Genomic DNA, 24,199 nt, shown 5'->3' with positions numbered 1-24,199 from the left:
AATTTAGAAGTTCGTTTATATGATTGTTATATGCATACTCGCCTCACGATCTACGAGATGCTTTGTGAGCTTAAATTACTTACAAGAGTAAGATCTTATCAACCCAAATTTCGTCAATCCTTAACGTTGTGGATTAATAGTAAGGCAAACATTGTAACACATGTTATAATAACCACACTCTTAACAATGACACAATACTTATCATTCCTACATCCATTTATCTATTGTTCTAACAACATAATTTATATTTAGGTGTAAAAACCGTCAATAGATTGACTTACTTTAAGAATCGAAATATTTCTCTTTTCCTCTCATTCTCACCAGCTTTCTCACCTATGAAAGTCTTTCTTCTTCTTCCCTAGCTCTTAACTCCACTCACTAATTAAACCATCGCCGCAATCCCAACTTGGTAGCAGCAAAAATCTATATTTAATACACCTGTAATATAGTGGTTAAACTATAAGACACCATTTGGTCAAAATATAGCTTTTTTATTTACTTTTAATATAATTTATTGATTATATACACTCATACAGAAATATAAATGGGTAATTTTTACCACCTAAAATCTAGATCAATAATTTATATATACACTCTATTTGTTCTTTTAGATTCAACCTTTGACGTAATTTATATTTTTAATTTTTTATTCTAAACTTTTATTATACTTAACTGTTACATAACAATCAGCTAAGATTGTATAAAAAGAGGTAGTAAAATATTAAAGTAAAATATATGAAATAATGTTAAATAATTACAAAAGAAGATTTTCTAATTTTTATTTTGACCAATCACCGACTACCTTTTTCGTATTTTGGTTTTAATAGGAAGAAGGTTGGGATTTACGAAGACAATTACAATGCCCATTGTTTAGTGTTCAAACCCTAAGACTAGATGAGATGTTACCTGTCCGTGGGTGGGGTATGGGCTGCTGCAACCTCTGTCCTCCATACGGCTTACGTACCAATTATTAACAAATTTATCTCTCTTTTTAACAATATATTTTTCAAAATTTTCTCACCCTAACTAATTTTTTTTAAATTAATCATAATTTTTTAAAACAAATAAGGTAGAGTATAAGAGAAATCTGACAACAAAGACAACTCTATTATATTTTTCCAAATCTATATTTATAAATATAAGAAGTATAAATTATATACAATTTTATCTCGTTAAACATTGGAGTTCTAATTTATGTCAAACTCTTTTTATCTTAATAGACATCCACTTCTATAATAGTAAAATATTTATAACACTCTCCTTTGGATGTTCATTAATAGATAATGTGTATCGTTAAGACCTTACTAAAATAAAAATTTCATGAGAAAAATAAATCTTAGGAATGAAAAATAATACACATATCTATAATACACATAATATGAACTTTACTAGAAAAATCCAATTGGACAAAGCCTAATGGAAAAAGTGACAACACTACATAATATCTCATATTCTACGTATTCAATATTCAATATTAGCTTTTCAAATTATTACTTGAATGAATTTGATAAATGTTTATATTATCATTTTTTTGAAAGTTATGAGTGAGACATAATTTTGGGTAAATATATTTTGATCTCTTCAGGAGTTTCAACAATATCATAGTAAACTTTAACCATTATCCTTTTATACATGAGCATGTTACATCATTATACAATCTTCTTTCAATAATTATTCATTGAGTCAAATTTACCACATATGTTCAAATCATTTTAATTTTTATAAATAATTACTCAAACATATAGAACAATTTCCCAAGAATATCTATATGTTTTCAGCATTCTAAATCCTTCAAGGATTATCATTAGATGCTTGTCAAATTTTCATGCACTGTCAAACAAATGAGATATATATAAAAGTTTTTGCATCCACCACAAAAGAACATTTTTTTTCAAAATCAATACCAGAACTTAGTGAAAATTTTATTATTTCTTAATTCACTTCATTTAACCATTATTTCTCTCCCCCTAATATTGAGAAAACTATCAAAATTAAAGTTGTGATCACCAAATCATGTCATAATTGAATTTCCAATTCGATCAGAACATATAATAACAAAAGGAGACTAATAATTAATATGTCCCAACTTTCTTTGAATGTCCATTTTGTGCATTGTGGTGGAGCAAGTTGAACATACATCACACATTCTAAACTGTTTAAAATAGGTTTTATTTGGCTCCTGACCAAAAGTCAATTTTAATAAGAAGCATTTATCATAATTTATTGACATGATGCAAACAAATGGCGATTCATGTAAAATATCATATCCTTATACATATATACAAAAAGGTTTTGTTCTCAAAAGATATGGTTTAGCTACTAGCTAAAGGCATTGAATTATTAATTCTACTAAACCATTTTATACACATAAACATCAGACTTTGCAATACTTGTACCGAATATCTAGCATAAAGTAATAATTGAAAGCCTGAGTAATAAATTGACAAACATTAGTAAAAATTGTCTCGATTGTATAATCTAAAAATTTTGTTCTTAAACTAACCTCACAAGCGACAGATTGCGATTTAATAACTCACATGTGATTATCTTGTAGATGCATCTAACAAAATCATATCATAACATCCACTTGTTGGATAAATGGATCCATATTTCTTTGAAAAATGGAAAATATTCAATCTCAACTTTTGCTAGTGAGGTTCTATAATAATCTTCTTTGGAAACAAAGAACACCTGAGAAATCTTTAAAATGAAGAACCTCTAGATTCTTTAATAAATATCTATGTAAATTTTTATTTGTTGCATCATTATTGATTAGGATGGTTTAACAGATCATGCCAACTAATTAATATATTTGGTCTAGTTTACTATACATGTAATTAGTCGTACCAATATAGAGTATAAACTAGAGAAAAATATAGATAATTTCACATATTGGCATTGTATCGAAGAATTCATAAATTATGTTCAAGTTATTAGGTATATTTAAATTGTAATAAAATTATTGAGTTTAATTTGCTTGGATTTTTTATTTAATTACTTTTGTTAATTTACAATTATATATTGTTATTTATAAATAAATTTGATTTAAAATTAAATTTTTTTGTTTGAATTTATATTATTTTGCATATTTGAATTCAAATTTTGGTAGATTTGAAAATCCGAAAGATAGTGATATTTAATTTGGATTTGGATAGTAATACTCGCATGCTTTGCTAATTCGAGTTTTTAAATATATTTATAGATTTAATTAATCCAAAAATAACAGATATTCGACCCGTTGTTATTCCTAATTTTTAACCTAATGGTAAACGACTTTAATAAGAATATAAATATAAATAATTTTAGTTTTAATAAAATAATATGGTTTTTTGAGTACATGTTATAATTTATAAATGGAAAAAGAGAATGATAATAACAAAATTTTAACTTTAATTCATGATTTACGAATAAAAAAGTTTTAAGCACTACTTTCTTTATTGGGTACATTTAACCATGACTCGTTTTAAACTCTTAACAAATAATAATAATATGATCTGCTTCAAAATTATACGCTTTGACTACGTCATTTATATAAAAGGAAAATTTGAGATTCAGTCAGCAATACGTTGCACCTGATTTTGACAATGAGATACAGAGCCAAAATTATGAACATCGGATTTTGGACTTTAGTCTGATGGTCCCTTACATTACATGTGCCCCATTCTTGATTTTACCCCCAAAATTCATCATCAATATCTTGACTTAAAACCTACTCCACTTATTGGCTCTCCATTGATATTTATTAACAGCAGCTGGAAAATCAATGAATGAAATATTGAGAATATTTCTTTTTCATTCCGGTTTTGGATAGCCAATGATAAAATATGTCCCCTCCAGGATATGAAAAAGAGTTACTCTGGTGGAAATGCTTGATGGATGTTGGGTTTAAGTTACAACACTCACAATGTTTTTAATCTGATGCTGTTCATTGAAGTTGCTTATGTATCACAATATTTTTGTTATAGGTATTTTAAAAACAATAGTCTAATTTATAGATCCCTTACGTAGTGCACTGGACTGTTTGTTTGTACTTGTTTGGGCGACAATGGAACATGGCTCAGTGGCCTAATCAGGCAAGGGCTCCCGCTCTCGTACGTATTAGTTATGTGAATGAAAAAAAGAAGGGAATATATTGCGGGTGACATTGAGGAGTGGACATGTGGTTGCCAATGTGAAATCGATTGTTTGTAGTCTTATGCAAAATGAGATTTTTTTTTTTTTTGAGGAAAAGAAAAATCAAATGCAAGTAGCAAATCACGGGTCCGACACTCCAACTGGGTACTAGGAGTTAAAAAATGTCCTCAATCAAGCATGTGGTTTCTCCATTCCCTTTTCCTTCAAAATTCGTGCCATAAAATATATAAATCGGAATATTATCCCTTGTTGGTAATGAAATCAGCATAAAAGTTGGGTCTAGATTTTGCAAAGTTGGAAGTTGTGAGTAATCTCACTTCATCAAAGTCAAGGCTCTAATAAATTATCAGGAAATATGCTAATTTGCATGATGGATATGTTGTTCCAATAGGGTCGGAAGCGTGTAAATTATTGTACTAAAAAATCACACAAAGTTCAATTCTCAGGAAAGAGAGGTGGATCACATGGATCTCTTAAATACCAAGTCTTTCCTTAGACAGAATATCCCTTCTATAGTAATTTAATAGCACAATTAAAAACTACTATTATACCCTCAAATATTGAAAGAAAAATAGGACAAGAAAGAACACAAGAGTTTTAACGAGGTTCGGTAAATTATACCTACGTCCTCGGGCACTAACACCAGATGATAACTTTACTATCTTTAAAGTATTACAAACAAATAGAATTCTTTAAGAATTCTCAAATGGGAGAAGAGAGAAAACTAAGAGAGAAAGATTGGTTGGGATGGTTGAAATGAAAAATGAAAAGGCCTATTTATAGTTGAAGTTCAGGGACTAACTTGCAAATGGCCTAAAAAATTAGGGACCAAAATTGCAATTATCCCATTCAACTTTTCAACATTCGGTGCAACTTGCTCAACCTTTTTAACAAGTTGCTTCCTACCTTTGTTGACCTTTCAACAATCTCCACCTTGAAGATTTGATTAGGATAATCACATCTTCACACACTTCCTTCAACTCCCCAAATTCGATAAAGTTATCTTTTGTAGTGCCTCTAAATGCGCTCTCGAGCGCCATACACCTGTAGGTGCTCAAATTCTCAGGATGTTAATCAAGTTCAAACAATGATTAAACTTGATTGTTGTTACCACTTTGGTCATCATATCTGCGGGATTATCTGCTGTCGGAATCTTCTGAAGTAGAATTTTTCCTTTTTCAAAGACTTCCCGCACAAAGTGATATCTTACGTCGATATGCTTGGTTCTTGAATGATAGACTTGATTTTTCGCTAAATGAATAGCACTCTGACTGTCACAATATAGACTAATGTGACTTTGAACAACTCCCAAGTCTTTCAATAATCCATTAAGCCAAATAGCCTCCTAAACAGCTTCTGTAACTGCCATATATTCTGCCTCTGTAGTAGACACAGCTACTGTAGACTGTAAGGTAGACTTCCAACTCACTGGGGCTTTCGCAAGAGTAAACAGATACCCCGTAGTTGAACGACATTTATCTAAATCACCAGCAAAGTCGGAATCAACATATCCAACTACAAACTGACCAAGTGCTTCATCCTGTTCAAAAATTAAACCAACATCTACGGTTTTTCGAAGATACCGTAGAATCCATTTCACAGCTTGCCAATGTCCTTTTCCAGGATCATGCATATACCTGCTCACAACTCCAACAGCTTGTGAAATGTCAGGCCTCGTACACACCATCGCATACATCAAACTCCCAACTGCATTAGCATATGGGACTTTCGCCATATATTCTCTTTCATCTTCAGTCTTCGAAGATAATTGAGCACTAAGTTTCAAATGAGAAGCAAGTGGGGTACTTACATGTTTTGTGTTTTCATTTACACCAAAACATTGTAATACCTTTTTCAGATATTGCTTCTGATTTAAACAGAGCTTGCCTCTCGGTCTATCTCTACTTATCTCCATGCCGAGAATCTTCTTGGCCTCACCTAGATCTTTCATCTCGAACTCTTGATTCAACTGAGCCTTCAGCTTATCTATCTCATTTTGGCTCTTCGAAGCGATTAACATATCATCAACATACAAGAGTAGATAAATGAAAGATCCGTCATGCAGCTTCTGCAAATATACACAATTGTCATATTTACTTCTTGTGTACTTCTGCCTTCTCATAAAGCTATCAAATCGCTTGTACCACTGCCTCGGGGATTGCTTCAATCCATATAGCGATTTGTTCAGCTTACAAACCCAATTTCTACCACCAGCATCTGTGTATCCTTCGGGCTGAGTCATATAGATCTCCTCTTCTAACTCACCATGCAAGAAAGTCGTCTTAACATCAAGTTGAGCTAGCTCCAAATTCAACTGTGCTACCAAGGCCAACAAAATTCTAATGGAGGAATGCTTCACAACAGGGGAAAATACATCATTGTAGTCAATTCCCTCCTTCTGAGCGTAGCCTTTAGCTACCAATCTTGCCTTGTAGCGAATATCCTTCTTGCTAGGAGATCCATCTTTCTTTGCGAATACCCACTTGCATCCAATTGCCCTTTTACCTTTCGGTAATTGCGCCAATTCCCAAGTATTATTCTTCAAGAGAGACTGCATTTCTTCATCCATGGCGCTTTTCCATTTATCACTTTCTAAGCTTTGCATTGCTTCTTGATAAGTGATAGGAATATCATCAACTACGGGAAGGGCGTAGGCCACCATATCAGTAAATCGAGCAGGTTTACAAATTTCTCTCCGTGGCCTTGCAACTGCAACTGGTTCTGGTGTACTTAGTGGTTCTTGGGTTAGAACCTCTTCAACCTCTAATTCCTCCATTGTGGCTGGAGAATTAGACTTATTAACTGGGCAAATCCCCATCTGCTCAAACTCCACCTGTTTTGGAGTACACTCCACCTGCTGTGGAGTATTGCTCGTCTGAATATCTTTATCTGCTACATTTTTCAATGTGGCAGATTCATCAAAGGTAACATCTCTGCTACAGATCATTTTCTTTGTGCTTAAGTACCAAAGACGAAATCCCTTCACTCCAGAAGTGATTCCCATAAAGAGAGCTTTCTTTGCCCTCGGATCTAACTTTGACTCCTTCACATGGTAATATACAGTGGATCCAAACACATGTAAGGAATCATAATCTGTAGCCGGTTTTCTAGACCATACCTCCATAGGAGTTTTTCTTTCTAATGCAGATGATGGCAAACGATTAACAAGATGGCCAGCGTATGTCACAGCCTCAGCCCAAAATTGCTTGCCCAACCCAACATTGGACAACATACATCGAACTTTCTCCAGCAATGTTCGATTCATACGCTCTGCCAATCCATTCTGCTGTGGTGTATCCCTAATTGTGAAGTGTCGAACAATACCATACTCTTGGCACACATCGAAGAACGGATCACTTTTATATTCCCCTTCCATTGTCCGTCCTAAGCCGCTTGATTTTCTTGCCAGTCTGGTTTTTGATCATAGTTTTCCATTTAAGAAAAACTCTAAGCACTTCATCCTTAGTTCTCATGGTATACACCCAAACTCTTCTGGAAAAGTCATCAACAAAAGTAACAAAGTAGTGTTTTCCTCCCAATGAAGGTGTCTTGGAAGGCCCCCACACATCTGAGTGAACATATTCCAAAATACCTTTTGTATTATGGATAGCAGTACCGAATTTCACTCTCTTTTGCTTTCCCAGAACACAATGCTCGCAAAATTTTAATTTGTAAGCCTTTGCACCTTTCAACAATCCTTGCTTTGCCAGAATTTGCAAGGATTTTTCGCTGGCATGTCCCAACTTCATATTCCACAACTGTATTGAGTCCAATTCTTTGTTACCGGAAGCTGTAGCGACTGCTCCAATAACTGTACTACCTTGGTAGTAATACAAGTTATTTTTCCTGATGCCCTTCAATATCACAAGTGCGCCAGATGTCACTTTCAAAATCCCATCTCTCATAGTAACAACTGAACCATTGGATTCCAAGGCTCCCAATGAGATGAGATTTTTCTTCAAACTGGGCACGTACCGAACATCAGTCAGAACTCTGGTTGATCCATCTTGATTCTTTAATTGGATTGAACCTATCCCAACAGTTTTACAGGCATTGTCATTGCCCATATAAACAACTCCTCCATTTAGTTCTACTAAATCAGAGAACCACTCCCGGTTAGGGGACATATGATAGGTACAACCCGAATCCAATATCCACTCATCTGAATGGAACGACGATGATGATGCAACCAGTGATAGTTCAGAGTCACTAGTATCATGCTTAGCAACACAAGCATCTACAGCAGCTTTTCCCTTATTCTTCAGCTTTGGACAATTTTTCTTCCAGTGGCCTTTCTCATGACAAAAAGCACATTCATCTTTCCCGAGTCTGGACTTTGACTTTGATCTCCCCTTTTGAGTTTTTCTGTTTGTCCTTCTTTCTCTGTTCATAACTGTATAAGGCCGCACAGACTTCGCTCAGAGATATATCACTCCTGCCATGAAGTAGAGTAGTTTCTAGGAACTCAAACTCCTCAAGAAGTGACCCCAACAGCATCAAAGCCAAATCTTCATCTTTGAATGTCTCATCCATATTCAGCAAATCAGTGACTAACTGATTAAATTTGGTGATGTGATCATTCATTGTGGTACTTGGGACGTATGTGAAGCGAAACAGTCTTTTCTTCAAGTGGAGCTTATTTTGACTGTTTTTCTTCAAAAAATTTTCTTCAAGTGCCACCCACAACTTATTTGCAGAAGTCTCATTTGAAAAAGTATACCTCTGCTCTAGAGAAAGGCATGATCGAATTGTGCCACATGCCAACCGATTGATCGCCTTCCAATCTTTCTCCTGTACATCATCTGGTTTCTCTTCATCAATGGCAATGTCTAGACCCTGCTGAAAAAGGGCATCTAGAACCTCACTTTGCCACATACCAAAATGGCCCGTGCCATCAAAGATCTCCACGGCCAATCTTGCATTTGCAATTGTCGGTCTTGTCCACATGGACGATGTTGAAGCTCCTACACCGACCGTTTTCTCCATAATCTTTCAATATACCTAAGGAAATCTTTTCTGATGTGGAAGATCAGTTTAAACTGCAACTACAGAGCATACTACGATTAACCTTCGGCTCTTGATACCACTTGTTGTTCCAATAGAGTCGGAAGCGTGTAAATTATTGTACTAAAAAATCACACAAAGTTCAATTCCCAGGAAAGAGAGGTGGATCACATGGATCTCTTAAATACCAAGTCTTTCCTTAGACAGAATATCCCTTCTATAGTAATTTAATAGCACAATTAAATACTACTATTATACCCTCAAATATTGAAAGAAAAATAGGACAAGAAAGAACACAAGAGTTTTAACGAGGTTCGGTAAATTATACCTACGTCCTCGGGCACTAACACCAGATGATAACTTTACTATCTTCAAAGTATTACAAACAAATAGAATTCCTTAAGAATTCTCAAATGGGAGAAGAGAGAAAACTAAGAGAGAAAGATTGGTTGGGATGGTTGAAATGAAAAATGAAAAAGCCTATTTATAGTTGAAGTTCAGGGACTAACTTGCAAATGGCCTAAAAAATTAGGGACCAAAATTGCAATTATCCCATTCAACTTTTCAACATTCGGTGCAACTTGCTCAACCTTTTTAACAAGTTGCTTCCTACCTTTGTTGACCTTTCGACAGGATACACCTCGCCGTCCTTTTGTCTGCACATTGCATGATGGATCTATAAATGAATCATTTGGATGAAGCTGGGAAAATGAACTAAGCTCTCTTTTAAGCAGGGAGGAAAGTAGCAAGTTCAGTGATGGGGAACTATAGTTTACCCAATCTTGTTGTCCTGCTTCTGAACTTGGGAGCTTTGCTTGCTTCTTTTGCTTGTCCTGAATGTCCCCGTCCAACTCCTCCGCCCAACTGTCCTCCAACTTTCCCACCCAAACATCCTCCCATTGTGAAGCCCCCATTTCACCCCAAACCACCAAAATATCCGCCTCATCATCCTCCCAAGCCTCCCGTCGTAAAGCCTCCTCATGTACCCAAACCTCCTGTCGTTAATCCCCCACCACCTCACTATCCTAAACCCCCAGTCATTTCACCACCACCAAAGCCTCCCGTCTACCCCAGTTCTCCTATTGTAAAGCCGCTAGCGCCAAAGCCTCCCGTCTACCCCAGTCCTCCCATTGTGAAGCCGCCACTTCCAAAGCCTCCTGTATACCCAAGTCCTCCCATTGCGAAGCCGCCAGTTCCAAAGCCTCCTGTATACCCAAGTCCTCCCATTGTGAAGCCGCCAACACCAACCCCTCCTGTATACCCAAGTCCTCCCATTGTGAAGCCGCAACGCCAACGCCAACGCCTCCTGTATACCCAAGTCCTCCAGTTGTGAAGCCACCTCCAGTGGAGACCCCTTGTCCACCACCACCACCTCTGCTATATCCACCACCCCCGGCACAGCAAACATGCCCGATTGACACTCTCAAGCTAGGCGCATGTGTTGATGTGTTAGGTGGCTTAGTGCACATTGGTATCGGCAGCAGCGCCAAGGATACATGTTGCCCAGTGCTTCAAGGGTTGCTAGACTTGGATGCTGCTATCTGTCTTTGTACCACAATCAAGGCCAAGCTTTTAAACATCAATATCATAATACCAATTGGCCTTCAGGTCCTCATCGACTGTGGCAAGACTCCACCTCCAGGATTCCAGTGTCCAGCATAAGGATAGTACCCCTTTTTGGACAATAACATCATGTTCATCTCATGACAAGAAGTTATAATTGTCGAAAATTTCGAGTTTCCCCGTAAAGATATATTGAGGCATGGCAAGATGTGCTAATGTATTTCTTAGTAAGTAGTGTTCCAAGTTCCTAGGGAGGATTTGTGCTTCTAAGTTTTCTATTATGTTTTTAATTTGATTTAATCACCACCTAGATTTGTGGTGCTGTTTTTTCTTTCAATGTTATTTCAATGATACAATAAAGTGTCCAAAAATAGGTATTCTATAAAATCTCATGTTTAAAATTAAATTTCATATGTAAATGTCCTAAGGGCTCATTACTGTAAGTGCTCGAAGGGCTTCTTTCACTTACGCGCGTCGCAACTCATGATGGTAAAATTTCAGTTTTTTATCCTTTTACTATGTTCACATTTGGGATTTAGAACTTATCTTTTAATTTAACATATTATGATCTTTTACATTTGCAATGATATTAGTTAGTCCAAATAGTTAATGTCTTGTTGGTTAAAATGATATGAATTTTTAACACATTTCTAGCATACTTACACACAAAAAACCTATTTTTGGCATGATAAATTGGGATGTGTATTTTTAAGAGAAATTCGACCTCAACATCTTTACTAAAAAAATTAAGTATGTCAACTATTTTAACTAACTAATGATATTATAAAAATACATGAATCAAATTAAAGTATAAATTCGAAAATTTAAATTTAAATAGAACAAAAAGACTATAACCATAACTTGACCTAAAATAAATCTTGCCTATTTAATAAGAAGTTCGGTGTATTTAAAAAAAAAAAGAATATTTTATATCTTTTAAGTTAAAGTCTAAAAGTTATAATCCACGTGGCAGAAAATGGTTGGAGGGACACCAAAAAGAGCAGAAGAATTTTTTTTTTGAGGGACAAAAAGAGCAGAAGAATTTTGTTCAAACAAGACAGGGTCAATTCATAATTTGCAGCAAGTCCTCTTTTTAACCTACCTGACATTGTTACATCAATCAAGAGCTCACGCTCAAAGCCCAAGACAATCAACAGGTTAGAAGGCCCAAATCCCACAAATAAATATGAGTAGATAACAAGAAGTTGTTAAAACCTAGCAATGACACTTGAGGATAGTCAGTTAACAGACTAAACAAAGAGGTTGAAGGCACAATCTTGACGGATCAAGGACAAATGCCCCGACTAATCATGTGTTAATCCCCACATATCTAAAAACAATCAAAGCACCAAAGACATCGCGATTACTCTATTATTTATCGTATTTTGAGATTAGCATTAGAGCATCCTAGAGCATAAGTTCTACAAGCCTTCAACCAAGATGTTAACAACAACAAAATATAGTAACTAGCATTTATATAACCTTTTTTTTTTTAATTGTATAAAGTAAAACTTATTTTTTTAAAATTTTAATAAGATATTATAACCTAATATATTAATAAGACATAAATATATAATAGGAGTATATTATATATATCCTTAGGGTTAATTATATTAAACATACTCAAATTATAGTTAAAATTTTAAAGTAGTCCCCTAAATTTTAAAAATGCTTTGATTAAGTCCTCAAAATTTCAATATTGTATCAATGGGTTCTTCCATCAACCTAATGTTTGCTTAACCATTAAATGCCAACTTGGATCTGACATGTAGCATGTTTAAAACACGTGGATTAAATTTTTAACACTCTAGATCCAAGTAATTCATGTCATATGTATAAACATGTTTAAAATTTGATCCAAGTGTTTTAAATATGGTTTACATCATATTCAAACTAACATTTAATACTAAAAAATGATGACTAGGCTGAATTAAAAACATGATTGATGCAATATTAATACTCAAACAACTCAATTAAAACGCTTTATAAGCTTAAGGATTAATTTAAGATCTAGACTATAATTTGGGGACATATAATTAATCCTATCCCTTATTCAAATCTCTTCACTTATTTATATCATATCCAATAATATATTATCATTAATTTAAGATTATCTTTTTATCTTTTTTATAAATCAAGTAATAATTTAAATTTTACCCATTTTTTATTTGGAGTTGTATTCTAAAAAATAAAACAACTAGCGAAAGGCCAAATTATGAATATTAAAATTTAAAAGATAAAGCGTGAACAATTGAGAGTGGTATTAGCAATCCATCGCTTAAAACCTAATCACTCAAAACCATTTTAATTCGATTATTTCATTTAATTGAATCCCAACTTTTAGTTAATTCACCAAAATTGTTCGCTCCATATCCACTTTGTGAGATTGAATTGTAAGAACCACTTGTTAATAGTGATAGTGATGGTGATTTGCTCCGGTAAATGTTGTATATTTATCCAAAAAAAAAATTTCTTTTAATTACTTTTAAAATATAATATTAATAAACATTAAAAAAAAATACACTAAAGTCAAACGAAACAATGAAGAACAAAATGAGAATGAGGGCGAACTAAAAGATAAGGTGTACTTTGGTGCTGCAGGTCGCCCATCTATATGCTGGATAAAATGTAATTTAGTTGATTGAGCTTAGCTTGTTAATATTCCACAGTGGTAGGGGCATTTTCCCAGGCAGCCAACTTTAGTTTTGCAATCCATTAGTTTGTTCCCATTTTTATTAAAACTCCATGTTAAATAAGCTTAAATTTTAAATTTCTATATTTGCAATCTTTTTTCTACTCTCAAACTATGATCGCTTTTTCCCTTCAAATATACATGTCAATGTTTTGGTCTATAAAAGATTGCGGGCCGAGTAAAGCCAGCCGGTATAAACCAACCCATTTCCTCCAATGCCGAAACGAGGAAATGTATATTGGTACAAATAGAGCCCAAAAACTAACAAGAACTAATTTGTAATTTTCTTCCTTAAACAAAAATATATATATATATATATATAGTCGAAAAGTTTTCATATAAATGTTGGGATTATGTGTTTGAGTTTATTATAATTGCATATAAATGTTAATTTTGCATCCATTTTCATTTCATCATACACATTAAACATTAATGTATTAATTTATTAGGCTTATTGTAGAAATAATTTGTATTTAGAAAAGAAAAAAGGGGGGAATGGGAATATTAAAGACGAAATATAAAAAAGAGGGAGAATATTGCAACGGTTGCGTGACGAAATGTACATCATAAATATTGATGAACCCCAAAGCAAACTACTACTCATAATAACCTGATGGCCATGGCCATGGATGGATCTTCTCTCTCCATCCTCTCTTGCGCTGTCCACTGTCATTTCCTGTCTTTTTGGACCATTTCTTCATACACAATTCAATTATTTTATTTGATGTAATTAAAAAACTTGCAACCACATATATTAAAAAATCGAAAAACAAATATGTGAGTGTAATTCTATGCTAAACCAACACTGGAAGTATTATAATGAATCCTAACAGCTGATCTCAAACTTTGCTCAACATATAGTATGGTGTAGTTAACGCAAAATTCTGCACTTAGCTGCTTACCAATTTTTCTCCTGTCCTTATGTACTAATCAGTAAAGTCCCAATTAGGTATATATGTAGAAAAAAAATTATTTGGTAAAATAGATTGATTTTAGAAAGAGTGTGTGAAAGTACATTTAGTTGGATGTGTTTTGTGCATAGTTGACAGAAATGCATGTTCAATTGTACATGTTTTTCCTTTAAGTTGCATATTCTGACTTTTTAAATATAATTAGTACCTCTTTGGATGGGCAGTGCGGTGCGGTGTATTTAGTTTTTTTTTTGTCTCATACTATAGTATTGCTACAGTATTTAATCTTACCGTCATCGTTATTTTTACACTGACCGCAGGTAAACGCATCACCTATCCAAGCCCACACTTAGTTTCTTTGGTTGGATGGTTAAATGTGAGTGGTTTTGTCCTTCAGTCCTAGATTCGATTCCTCTTTCACTCATATTTGTATTTTTTATTTCATGTTGTTTTAAGTTTTTTATTATTTTTAATTAATGTTTTTAACATATTTGCTCATTTAGTTAAATGGATGAATAAGAATGATTTCATTCCTAAGTCCCAGGTTCTACTTCCCTTCTTAACACATATGTAATTTTTATTTCATGTTGTTTCAATTTTTTTAAATTAATAAATATATTTCTCTTTGGTGTTATTTTCTCCATCTTGTACTCTTCATTAGTTTATTGACTAGTGAAATTTTCTTTGTCCGTGTTTTTTTATCTTTTTCGGAAGAATTTTTCACGTAAATATTTATGTATTCAATCTTCTCTAATTTTCCATTTCATTATTTATTCGGGTCAATATAAATTAATTTTCAGTGCAACAATAACAAGCATGATTAAAAGAAAATGAGGTTATGACATTGTATGAACAAGTTTGAAAGCAATATTAAACATGATATAGGGTGGTCCTTGGATGCACATATGCTTACGACAAAATGATAATGTTAAAAAAAGAAAAAGAAACCTAACAATTTTATGAAGATTTGAATATATAGTTTTGTTACCCATGAAAAGAGTGGGTCACAACTCGCAGTCGCAGGCATTGACGAATAAAGAGACATGCGAGAAAAGAAAGTTGTACATAATTAATTGATAAATGGTGAGGTGTTATATTGTAATGTATGTAATGTAGGAGTGGGATGCATGCTTTTGGCAAACCCAGTAAGAAAATGAATCATCTGTTTCCAATCAAATGCTTTCCCCACTCAATTTAAACATAAGGATGTGTGCTACATGCCCCATGTGCATCCCTCTTTCTTCAATGTGTTTAATATATTAATAGTACCTTCAAAGCATTCTATAAAAAAAATATATCCAAATCAAGTTTATTTGCTCCCAATATTATCTAAGAATTCCAGTTACAAAATTTTAAATTGAACCCACAGATTGCTTTCCTTTTCTAAAAAAAAAAATATTTTTTAAATAAAAATATTGACTAAAATTTTTAATTTTTAACGTTGTTTATGTGGCAATTCATATGGCAGTTCATATGCACATCATGCTAACATAATTCATTTATCGTATATGTCACATTAACAAATAATACAAAAATTATAAAAATTAAAAATATAAACTTTTGGAATAATAACATAAAGTTAATATGGATTGTCATGTAAGTTGTCACATTAAAAAAAATAATATTTTAATTAGTATTCTCATTAAGAAAATATCATTTTCACTCTTTTTTTAAAAAAATTGATAGTCAAATTTAAACCTTTTTAAAAAATTGAGAGTAAAATTTAACTAAAAAAATCAAATTAATAAAAAAATTTAAGAATTAAATTTGACAAGTAGAACTATTATTTATAAATTAATGAGATTTAAAATAAAAAACCATCAACAGGAGAGACTGAAATAGTTGGGCCAAAAGAGATTAAAGTTAAAAGGGTTAGGGTAGCTAGGGTTTAAGGTTAATTTAGAGAAGAATAAATAAAGTGTTAAAAGGAAAAGTAAACATCAAACTTGGAACACTTATCAACTTATTTTGATACAAGAAGATTAATATGATTAAAGGAGCAGAATTCAAAAGTATAAGGAGAGATCCATTTAACAATCCAATCCAATTATGAGTAAAAAGTAGAATGTTTCTGAAAATTTTATATAAAAATGGGTAAACTATACTATTTAATTCCTCAATTTTCTGCTAGCAAAAAGAAAAGGGGGGTAGTGTAAGTAATTTTGAAGCTATACTTTTGCAGAGTGCAGCAAATGTTGTGGCTGAAAAAGGTGAATCTGAGGATGGGAAGCGTGAGAAAGGCAAAGCTAAAAGTGGAGAATATACATACATCAAAATCAACAACAAAATAAAATAAAAACTATGGGGTCAGTCTGTAGGTAGGACAGGTTATTCTTTTAACATCCTAAGTGTCGCAATCTGTACGATAATGATCCAACAATCCTAATTTTATACAATTTCATTTATTATAAGTTTATCCCTTACTTTTTTTGGCCTCTTCTAATCTTGATTTCACTACATGAAGCTATGTAATCATTGTTATTTTAGAATTTGGATTGAGATAAATGATAATCATTTTGATTCCATATAAATAAAACTTATATTTTAAGTTTTTTTTTCAATTCAAATTTTCACAAATTATTAGGTCTCAAGACTCCTTGATTTGGTTTTAGCTCTTTCATATTTTGGTTTTGTCAAAATTTTGATTTAGGGGTTTTGGTTTGTGTGAATTGCTCTCTCCATTTCACAAAATGGATTGTGCTTGGTGTTTACAGGTTTTTAAAGTTAATGGTCTTTTATGAACTTTAGTCGAATTTGGAGGTGGGAGGTCATCGCTTAGCCTCGACTAGCGCTTTTGTCAATTTGTTTGACACGAAACAAATCAAAAGGGTTTGTTGTATGATTTATGCTTTGTTATGGACGTTGGAATCTAGTGTTTTAGTGTAGTTTTTTGTCATATGTAATGCTAATTTTTCGAATAAAATTTCGTCATTCGCATTAATATCTTTTGTATTTATCCTTAACAATTTTTTGCACACAAAACAAAATAAATAAGCTAATATTAGCTCATTGATTACTTAATATTAAATTACATTATGTGGTTAGATCATAATGCAAGAAGACAACAATTGAGCAAATTGATTAAAATACTATTATGTCATCTATTAAGTCCAAGTGGAGATACCTTGTCTTAGGTATCGGAGCGGATAACTTCCAAAAAATAGAGAAATAGATGTGATTGTTTGGACTAACAATACATCGAACTGGACCCAAGCAGAATAAATCTTAGATTCATTTATGATTTTATTCATTTGTGACATTCATAGTGTAACTTACCTTAATACTGAGTAAGTGACAGGTTATGTGAGCGTAACTCATATACTTTGATGTATTGAAAGCTTAAGTTCAATTGGTTATAGATCCGATAGCTGGTATGTTGGATATACGATTTCCGTATGACATAACTTCACTTATGATAGTGGAATTCATAGCCCAAGTAAAGGGTAAATGGTATCATCTCATTAGCATTACATGACAAATGAAAAATTAACATGGTTATAATTCATTTGTCTAGAATGAATGATTTAATTACTACATATTAGTAATTTGACTTTTCCACGAAGGAAAATGTAATGGCTACTATGAGATAAAATAGGATCAGACTGGGTGAACAAATCTAATCCAAAGAGATTAAGGATATCCTACTAGGGTCATACATATATAACAAGGCCATTAGATGAGTACTTGATAAGTAGCTTTTGTGATGGTATATAATAGGGAAAGCTTAGTCATGGTACTTTAGTGTAATGACTCCATGACTAAATAATCTTCTAATTACTAGACGAAAAGTTGAAACTTAATTACAAATTATTTGAGCCCTAATTATATATGTTCAGTCAGACTCTCTGCTAGCTCGATATAACTTTGATGGCTTGCATTTAAATTGATAAGATAAAAAAAATGAAAATGACAAATTAGAGAATATATTGCATATACCACTATTATCAATGAATGCATTTTCTCATTGTGAGCAAGAGATGGCTTAGAGATTAGATTTTTTAAAAAATATTATTTAATTGATTGTAATTAAATAATTAAAATTCAAAGTGAAAATTAAATTAATTAGTCATCACATTTTTATTGAACAAGAAAATTAAATTTATTTACTCAAGTTCTGGTACAATAAAGTTGTCATGACTTTAATGGAATTTAAATTAGGTTGAGAAAATAATTTAATTGAGTGAATTAATTAAATTTATTTTAAATAAATAATATTTTGGGAATAGAAAGCAAGTTATTGAGTTGGCAAAATTATATACATTGGTTTAAAGACTAGATAACATATATAATTGAACATGATATAATAAAAGATCCAATAAGCCCAGAATACATAGGATAGGCGGCACGCAAAATTCCCAAAAGGGGTGTGTGTTGTTCACCCCTAATAGTCCTAGTATGATTTTCTCTATAAATAGAGACTATTGGCTAGGTCAAACTGGCACCATACTAAGCATCAAGACTCTGTCAAATTTCAATAAAATATATTCTTCCAAATAAATTCTAATTTTGAAGAAGAGTTTTTTTTTTATAGATTTCTAGCCTTTGAGAGTTATCGATATTTCCATTGAATATCAATAGAAAGTTTTCATAGTATTCATCGGTTCATGAGTTAAAGTATACGAGTCATGCATACATAGTTCGTCATCCACTTAGGATTTAGGTATGCCACACTATGAACGTCACAAGTGAATAAAACAATAAACAGATTCAAGATCTATTCTTCTTGGATCCAGTTCGATGTATTGCCAGTCCAACCAGTCACCTTTATATCTCTATCTTCTTGGAGTCATCTGCTCCGATGCCCAAGGCAAAACATCTCCCCAATTGGACTTAATAGACGACATATTAGTCTTTAAATCTGTTTCCTCATTTCTTATTAGACTAAGGACATGTTTAGGTTCGTCTACTAATATAAGTTGTCTTTCCGCATTACAATTCGACAATGTAATACCGCTTAATATTAGTTTAAACATTAGACAACTAGTGAGCAGCATTTGCTTCTATTTTGTTTTGTGTGCAAAAACCACATGAGGATAATCATACAAACTATATTAATGTAATCAATGAATTTGTTTTATTAATCAATCTGTTCAAAAAAGTTACAAGTTTACAAATGAATATACTACACTCAGAGTACCAAATCCAACAGAGATTATTAAATCCCTAAAGCAAATGCACCCAAATAAGTCACATTAACCCAGCAATATGTCTGCTTTAATATACCAACATTATTGGCATATTATTAAAAGTGATCTCATTTATGCTTGGGGGGTTTCAGCGAAGAAAATTCCTTAGCTAGTTGCAACTACACCTATATTAGCCATTTCTTAAAAGCCTATTCCTAAACAAATATCCTAGTTTTGATTGATTAGTTTATACAATATAATATTGTTGTGGGGGGTCAACTCCTTTAGGAGAAGTCTCCAAAGTGTTGTCCATCGGGCATTTGATTAGGCTCTAAACAATTGAATATATTGTCTCAAGCCCAATATGGTGTAAGTTTTGTCTCCCAACTTCGCAGAGAGCCCCGAGGGTTTACAAAATAAGAGCACCTTGGTTAGTGGAGAGAGTACGTACCTGAAGGATGTGTAGACAATTAATTGTGAAGAATGCATGCATATTGAATATAACCACCAACCAATGAATAAGTAGCCTTTTCAAGGAGACAAGTGCTTCCACTGTATGAACCCTTAGGATTTTTAGTAGATTCAGGAGACAAAACTCAGACTATACCATGCCCGGGATAATACCTTCAATTTTTGAGGGCTTAGTCCACTACCCAACGAACGACACTTCGGAAACTTCTCCCGAAAAACTCAACCCCCTTAACAAATATATAACATAATCTCCAAAGTTTTGACCAATCATTTGAAGACTATTTTACTTGTTCGTGTGAGCAAGAACCATAGTCTGTTTGTTCATAATTATTTGATAGTAGATAATGTTGGTGTTGCTTATGAATTTTCAAGGTTTTTTGATCAAAATATGTCAACCAAACATGGAATGTAACAGTCCGTTTTTTGTCAAATCGGAACAGTGGTTTCGAGACTACAAATTTGAGGTTGAAATAATTATTTTAAAATTTTATTATTATTTTAATGTTTACAGCATGATAATATGATTGTGTGAAATTTTCGTTAAGAAATTTTATTGTTTGACTGCTTAATTTAATAAAAAAGGACTAAATCACGTAAAGTGTAAAACTTGTGTTCTAATAGCTAAAGGTGTCTAATAGCTATGGAACCTTAAAGTGGAGGTCCTTATGTGATAATTAAACCATTTATGTTGACATTGGATGTACATGGCTTGGTATAAGTGAAAATTTAAATGTTTTTAAATGTTATAATAGTAATTGAGTCATTTATGTTAAAACAAATAAAACCAAAACATTTTATCATCTTTTAGTTTCTTATCCAACCGAAAATAATTGGTCAAACTCCATTGTTGAACATTCGACATTCGACCAAGCTTATTTGTGCAATTGGTGAGTGATTTTTGTCCTGTTTTTAATGATTTCTATGTTTTTAAGTCGTTGCAGCTTAATCTAGCTAGCCCAGGGACTATTTTGCAAAATTGTTAAAGGTTTAGAGTTTTTCTATTGATGAATCTATGTTTATTTTGATTTTTTATGATATAAAATGCATGCTTGTTTTTAGATAAACAACATTTGTAAAGTGATTTTTGACAAAATTGTCATTTAGGGATTAAATTGAGAAATATTGAAATTTTGTGGTTAAATTATGAAATAAATGAAAAATATGGGCTGCTGGGGACTTAATTGAAATTTGGCTAGCATGGGTATAGGTTGAACTGCATGAATTTGTATTTTTATAAGATAATGACTAAATTGTAAAAATGTTAAAATGCTAGGGGCAAAAGTGTAAAATTGTCTTAATGTGTATTTTGGACTAAATTGAATATAATGATAATTAAATAAGTTAATTTTGATTACATTTAGATCAAGAAAAGCGAAATTTATATTTAGATAAGGGGAAAAATAAAGTATCAGACTAATTAACTTACTTCGCCGTCTTTGTAGTCAAGGTAAGCTCGTATGTAATAAGCGTTGTTATATTTGTGTTTTAAATGCTTTAATATTGTATAAATTGTGAGTATGATCTTGCGGACCTATTCGGCGACAATTTGACAAATGTGAAATCCCGGTTGAACCTTAGGAATAGATTAAAATACGAAGGACATGTCGTTAGGGATTAGCTGATTTGGGTGTTGGTCTGTACGTCCTACTAGTGGCTGAGTTATCCGGCATGTGTTGCAGATACTCATCAGCTTGTGTGAGCAGCACCGTGTAGCTTCGTCATGACCGTCAGCTTGTATGAGCAGACCCGTTGATAGCTCAAGAGTGAGCATTATACGTGATATGACATTGAAATAGCTTTGGCTATATATGTGGCACTTAAGGTGCGAGTTTCCCGGGTATCCAATAGTATTCCGAATGGTTCAATAGGTGTATGAAAGATATGGATGAGTATGAGATTGATACAAGATAATACAGGTATGTACATGAACCGTATAAGCTTTAAATCAAAGAAACTTCTGAAGTTTACATCTAACCTTGTGATTGAATGTTTGATAGGTTTGTATTTTTATATAAGTTGTATATTCATATGACCAAATGTTTGAATTGTATATTTTGGGTAAGTTGAGTTATTTTCATACGAGCTTACTAAGCTTTATAGCTTACTCTGTTTATTTTTCGTGTTTTATAATGAAATCAAAGCTAGCTCGGATTCGGGAATCGTCGGAGACCTCATCACACTATCAAGCTATCATTTTGGTACTTGTAAATCTATGTTTTTGGGATATATGGCATGTATAGGAGGTTTAGTCATTTTGGTATATATTTTGGTAATGAATTTAGCTATTTGAATTGGATTGTAAATGATATGTATTTGGTTTTGTTTATAACCATGCGAATTGGCTTATTTTGTCATGCTTGGTGATGTATATATATGCGCTAATGGCCTTGGTTATGCGATTGGTATTTGTTATATAAATGCTTGTGGTGAAAGGTTGAATTGTGAGATATGGCATATTTGTGGTAATTACCAAGTAATATATGTTTGAAAGTGACCATATGGATGTTTTGTGAATATGCACTTGATATGAAATTGAATGACAAATAATGATACTTGTGTGACTTTTGGATGATAGTATAGAATTGGCATGAATTAAGCTTAGTTGAGATTGATTTGAATGCATATTTATGTCTTGTTTGGTTCCATTTGGTTTGGTGTAGGTGTATGCAAATTTGGGTGGCAAGTTGGCTCGGTAAATAACCTATTTTTGTCCACATGAGCAGAAACACGGGTGTATGTCTCAGCCATGTGTGACACAAGGTCAGATTACACGGCCGTGTGTCCTCTGATGTTGAATTAAAAATCAAGTCAGTATGCTCCACACGGCCTAGTACACGGGCGTGTGACTTGGCCGTGTGGCATAAGTCAGTATACCCTACAGGTTTGGCACGGCCTAGCATACGGCCTGTCACACGGGCGTGTGGTTGGCCGTGTGACCCAAGTCAGAAAGTTACATGGGGTCGGACACAGGCTGGGACACGGCCATGTGAACCCATTTCGAATGTCCATACGGTCGGGCCACATGGGCGTGTGTCCCTTGTATTTTGTAAATTTTTTTAAGTTTTTTAGAAATTTCATAATTTACCGATTTAGTCCCAAATTACCCCAAATAGATGTTTTGGGCCTTGTAGGCTCGTATTAGGGACAATGGGAATGATTTTGAATGATGTTTATTTGAAATTTGAATATGCATGTGAAATGTATGGTTATTTGCAAATTAAGTTCGTTAATGCTCTGTAACCTTATTTCGGCGTTGAATACAAGTGAGGGGTGTTACATGGAAAGTTACATTGGTCTACCAAATGCAAGCTAAGTTTCAACTAAAGTTATATCTGGCCCATGTAATTGGCACTAATAGGGCCATGAGATCACTTACCATCCTCATTTATGCCCAGGGATCTGTGGTGGTAGTGGTTTTCCCTAGTAAAGTTAAGTAACTGTGAGTCTTTTTATATTCTACTAGAATTTCCAATACCTAGTTTCCAACCCACCCAATTTATAATCAACTTTGGTGTCCCAACCACCCTTTCAAGTAAAAAAAGGATTCTTGCCTAAATATGCTTCTTGAAAGTTTGAGGCAAGTAGAGTAAGAATCCTCCACCCATGTTTGCTTAGCTCCTTCAACTGTACACACCTCTTAGCATTGTAGCCAACTAGTGCCCCTTCTGATTTTGCTATGTCTCCACCAGTAGCTATTAATAATCTTGGTAGTCTCAACTGTAAAAGACCTGAGTAATTGAAAATAATCCATAGTAATAAGTAGGGATGACTTGTGAAATTGCCTTAATAAAGACTTCCTTACCCCTACTAGATGGCCTTCTAATGCTCCAAGTTATGATTTTAGCTCTCAGCTTATACAATAGTATATGAAAAGTTCTTCTTGTGTTCCTTTCTACTATGATTGGTAAACCTAAGCATCTCCTAAGGGCACTAGTTTGTTGAACCTCTAGTTTCCTTTTGACATTAACTTCAGCCCTAGTGTTGTATTAGAACTAAAAAAGACCTCGGATTTATCAAAATCAACTTGTTGATCTAAACAAGTTGTATAAGACTAAATAATCCTTTTAATTCTTGTTGCTCTTACTAAAGTAACTTCTTCGAAGATAACACTATCATTAGCAAAAAAAACTAGATGTGTCGCACAGTCCATTCTTGCTTACTTGTAAACCTTAAATTTTTTTTATCCCTATCGCTTTTTCTAATAATGCAAAAAAAATCTTCACTACAAAATAAAAATAGAAACGATGAAAGCAGATCTCCTTGGTGAAGACCTTTCCCTAACTGAAAGCTATTGGTAT

The 24,199-nt window shown here is 33.2% G+C and overlaps 1 pseudogene; it reads left to right on the top strand.

Moving 5' to 3' along the window:
- The first annotated feature begins 9,880 nt into the window (after positions 1-9,880).
- On the top strand, positions 9,881-10,928 carry LOC107895878 (36.4 kDa proline-rich protein-like; annotated as a pseudogene).
- Positions 10,929-24,199: the final 13,271 nt, after the last annotated feature.

This window comes from Gossypium hirsutum, chromosome A11, assembly GCF_007990345.1.
Source record: "Gossypium hirsutum isolate 1008001.06 chromosome A11, Gossypium_hirsutum_v2.1, whole genome shotgun sequence".
Taxonomy (NCBI): Eukaryota; Viridiplantae; Streptophyta; class Magnoliopsida; order Malvales; family Malvaceae; genus Gossypium; species Gossypium hirsutum.
Note: the sequence above shows the minus strand (reverse complement) of the source record. Positions and strands in the feature narration are given on the sequence as shown.